General features: G+C 33.4%; 1 non-coding gene across 1 annotated transcript; it reads left to right on the top strand.

Moving 5' to 3' along the window:
* The first annotated feature begins 294 nt into the window (after nt 1-294).
* Nucleotides 295-382, top strand: TRNAS-GCU (transfer RNA serine (anticodon GCU)). The gene has a single exon. It is a non-coding gene; the product is annotated as a tRNA-Ser (tRNA).
* The last annotated feature ends 4,618 nt before the right edge of the window (nt 383-5,000 follow it).

Here is a 5,000-nt window from a genome sequence, read left to right as displayed (position 1 = left end):
TTTCATTTGATCTACGATTCATTGGAACAAAGAGCGGCCCGGCCACTACCCGGCCGGGCCGAGGGAATAAAAGAACCCCCCCACTAAATCAAAAGTGGTACTCCTTCTTTCTATTGGAAATATCCGTTTCGAATCATTATCCAAACTGTTAATATTAATAAAATTATGTTATAGGATTATAGAATAAAGAAAGATAAAGAAAAAAGAAGAATAAAGAAAGATAAAGAAAAAAGACTTTTATCAATCTTTACTTCACACGTCACATCTAAATTTTATATTTTATAATTGGAATTGGGAGAGATGGCTGAGTGGACTAAAGCGGCGGATTGCTAATCCGTTGTACGAGGTATTCGTACCGAGGGTTCGAATCCCCCTCTCTCCGTCCCTTATGATCACTTGATATTTTTCTTTCTTTCGAATTCGAAAAAATCTTGAGTCCTTGTTCTCTCTCCTACAGAGGTATTAACTCTATGGAATAGAGAAAAAAATAAAAGAAAAACCTTTTATTTTTTTATTCTTCACGCCCGGGATTACGTCCTGGATCATTAGATAGGAATCCGAAGATGAAGAGAGAAACAAAGAATATCACTACTGTGTAAACGAAGAGTTTAAGAGTAAGCATTACACAATCTCCAAGATCAGTATTTTAGAAAATAGGGGAATAGATTCTCTATGTCTATTTTTGTACCACATACCCCGTTTCGAGAAAAGCAAATCTTTTCTAGGAATTCAGAATTTATTTGTAATAAGATTCTGATTCATCTCTTAGTTATAAAAATTTGCTTATCATGCCCAACCTAGATATTGTGAGGTACCATAATAAGGTCTTTGACCCTTGGAGGGTCAAAATGTGGAAATGAGGTGATTCAGATTCATCGCAGCTCCCCATAAAGAATTTCAATGTTTGAATTGGGGGTTCATAATGTAGGACTTATCTGATCTTATCAATTGTTCTTATAAATTTTGTTAGAAATTTTTTTTTTTTCGAAGAAATCGTGAATCTTTCTTAGTATTAAAGATCTCATCGAAAACTTACAGCAGCTTGCCAAACAAGGGCTAAGAGAAAAAAGAGTACGGGTATGACTGGCATAACATCTACGATTGGATTCAAAAAGGCATAAGTCTCGGGCAATTTGGCGAATAAAAAGCTACTCGAATGAAGGGCCGAATTAAGACAGATAGAGATTAAACTTAAGATATTAAGCATACCAAACATTTCGTTTTTAGAGATAATTTCATTTTTATCGTGATATAAGGGAAAAATAAAGAAAGAAGAGAAGGTTTGCCAAAAATCTTCCTTTTTCTTGGAACTCCCCCAATCAAAAATCCTTCAATTCTTAAATCTGATTCAATTCTTAAATCAGAGTAGAAGGAATCATACTTTCATACAATATCTTAATTGAATTATATGTAATGATCAATGAATTCATTTCGATTCTACATCTACACATTCTACACATGACGAATCTTAGCAACGCCCATTCTATAGATATTGGATTTAGGCTGAAATTGACGAACAGCCAATACCTATGTTAGTGTTTATTTGTGTCCAATATAAATCTAAATGGGGCGTGGCCAAGCGGTAAGGCACCGGGTTTTGGTCCCGTTATTCGGAGGTTCGAATCCTTCCGTCCCAGCCCGATTCTCTCATAGAAAAGATGAGGTACTTTTAGCCATCTTCCCTAATCCCCTAATAAAAGTAAGTGGGATATTGGATACAATGTGATTCCATTTTTTTTTTTGTTTCTTTCAGATTTCGAATCATTGTTTTATGAACTATATACTCCTTATTGATTGACTTTCTCACAAGCGTATCGATTCACATTCTTACACTCGCAATCGAGTGTCAATGACACGTGTATAATGTATAAAAAAAAATATAAATAGAATATATCTATTTACTTTTTATAGAAAGTATGGAAAGAAAAATGAAAGTCTCATTCATATGATATAGGATCATGTTAAATCCTTGCTGAGACTTCTCCAGATAAAATAAAAAAAAATACCTATCCTTCCATTTCCATATATATATATAAGCATATATATAAGCATATATCATATATATAAGCATATATATATATATTATATATAAGGAAATATAAGGAAGGTGTGGACTGCTGGGTAGCAATTAAGCCAATGATTATTCATGATTCCATATTGAATCAATTCCATACCGGGCATACCGGTTCAAAATTAGAGGAATGTTATGGTAAAACTTCGTTTGAAACGATGTGGTAGAAAGCAACGTGCGACTTGAAGGACATGGTCGGTTGTGGATGCAGGAATCCACCATTTTATATATCTGTGAAGATGCTCTTGGCTCGACATAGTTTGTTCTGTTACACTAGGAAACCAATTTTATTGGTTGTAAATAGTACATGATGGAGCTCGAGTATAAAGTATTGATTCATTTATCAGGGGAAGAGTCTAGGGTTAGTACCAATCAATAGGTTGGAAAAACTTCGTAACGTAAGTATATCTTCGATATAGAAATCGAAAGGGTCAAATTTGAAAGGGGTTCAAACCAAAAAGTTAAATAGTTCGGAATTGGTAAAAATATTTGACCAAAATTGTATCGTAGGGGAATCAATCATTCGTACGATTCTTTCAATAGAAAGAAATAATAAAAGGTATGTTGCTGCCATTTTGAAACGATTAAGAATCGCCGAAGTAATGTCTAAACCCAATGATTCAAAGCAAGGATAACGGATACCGGAACAAGTAAACTCCATTTTTCAACTGTTTCAACAACTCGAACTAGATTAGAATGTGGAAATAGATTCTAGGTGAGACAAATAAAAAAAAATGGGTTAGAGACGGCTCAATAAATGTTTAAGGATTTCCTCTCTAGGCCTTTGATAATTACCTAACTTGAGTTATGAGTACGAATGGTATTTTTCTTCTCAGGAGAGAAGAACAAAAAACGACTCCAATTTTTAGTTAGAGTCTAATTCAAAATTTTTTGGATACATTTGCCACTATATACATAAATTCGAATCATTCTTTCTTGAGCCGTATGAGGAGAAAACCTCCTATACGTTTCTAGGGGGGGGGGGGGATTCTTCATATACATCTATCCCAATGAGTCATCTATCGAATCGTTGCAATTGATGTTCGATCCCGAAGAGAGGGAAGAGATCTTCGTAAAGTCGGTTTTTACGATCCGATAAAGAATCAAACTTATTTAAATGTTCCTGCTATTCTATATTTCCTTGAAAGGGGCGCTCAACCTACAGGAACTGTTCATGATATTTCAAAGAAGGCGGAGGTCTTTAAAGAACTTCGAGTTAATCAAACAAAGTTCAATTAATGGAATCAAAAAGGGGTGCCTAGCATCTGGCTTTATGTAATTGTTTCTCCACTGATCTCTTTTTTTCTTGCTCTATTCACCATTGCTATAGAACGAAAAAAAAATCCTATCTATATTGAATTGATTTATAATTGATATAAGACAGATAGAAAAAAATCTCGAGTGATTAAATTACTGGATCTACGAAATGCCGGGATTACCATCAATAGGGTACTTTTTGTTATTGGATGTACTCCCCTAACAAACAAAGGGGGCAATCCCGCTTATTGTATCTGTATCTATATTCAATAAATTCAATATTTATTCCTACTTCTTCCTTAACTTATTCCCCCGTTTACACTTCATTTCTTATCTATGTAGTGCCAATCCAACACAAGTACTTTACTTAATTATTTAGGTTTGATGGTTTGATCAATTTGATATTTTTTTGTTTTATCAATATGCAATTCATATTGACAATGTTGTATCGAACAAATATAATTCGATCGTGGAGAAATAAATCTATTTCTCCACGGCCCATAAGTTTGTTTATTTACTTCATTTAAATGATGAGTTCACCAAATTCACTGCGATACAAGAATAAAAGTTTTTTTTTTTTTTTTATATTATATATATTTATATATATTATATATAATATATATATTTATATTAATATTATATATATTAATATTATATTCTATTATTTTATATTTATTTTTTATTCCGATCATATCTACAATCTTATCCGGGTTGCTAACTCAATGGTAGAGTACTCGGCTTTTAAGTGCGACTATGATCTTTTACACATTTGGATGAAGCAACGAATTCGTCCATACCATTGGTAGAGTTTGTAAGACCACGACTGATCCAAAACGGGAATGAATGGAAAAAATAGCATGTCGTATCAATGGGGAACTCAGAGAATACTTCGAATACTTCATCCTTACCGGATGGGCAAAAAATCTTGTCTTTGCTTCTTTTCTTGGAACGGGACTAAAAAAATTAACCCTCGGGTCAAGTGAATAAATGGATAGAGCTCCATGGCTCCAATTATAGGGAAAGAAAAAGCAACGAGCTTTTTTTTTATTAAAATGAAATTAATATGAATTTGAATAATTTCCCGATCTAATTAGACGTTAAAAATATATATTAGTACCTGATGCGGGAAAAGGTTCCCCTGTGAGTGGATGATGCATTCCCTTTTTTATGAATCCTAATTATTAACTCTATTACGGAGTGAGTAAAGACGAATGTGTAGAAGAAACCGTATACTGACAAAAAGCTAATTTTTTCCAAAGTCAAAAGAGCGATCGGGTTGCAAAAATAAATGATTTCTTGTCATCCTTTTGTGAACTATAACGTGGAATTCGAACGAAAAAAAAAATGGGATGGAAAAAGAGAGTATCTGTTGATTGGTCTCCTTGTCTCCGGGGTATCCATTGTTTTTTTTTTTTTTTTTTTTCTTACTATATACCTTGTTTTGACTGTATCGCACTATGTATTGTATCATTTGATAACCCAAGAAATCCCCCATTCCTTTGGTTCAAGTATAATTTCAAATTAAATGGAGGAATTACAAGGATATTTAGAAATGGATAGATCTCCACAAAAACACTTCCTATATCCACTTCTCTTTCAGGAGTCTATCTACGTACTTGCTTATAATCATGGTTTAAATGGATCGACTGTTTACGAATCGATGGAAAATTTA

This window comes from Aristolochia californica, unplaced genomic scaffold (assembly GCF_029961685.1).
Source record: "Aristolochia californica isolate CCGP_79_NKW_82.1479 unplaced genomic scaffold, dmAriCali1.0.hap1 SCAF_293, whole genome shotgun sequence".
In the NCBI taxonomy this organism is placed as follows: domain Eukaryota; kingdom Viridiplantae; phylum Streptophyta; class Magnoliopsida; order Piperales; family Aristolochiaceae; genus Aristolochia; species Aristolochia californica.
This window is presented reverse-complemented; position numbering and strand designations above follow the sequence as displayed.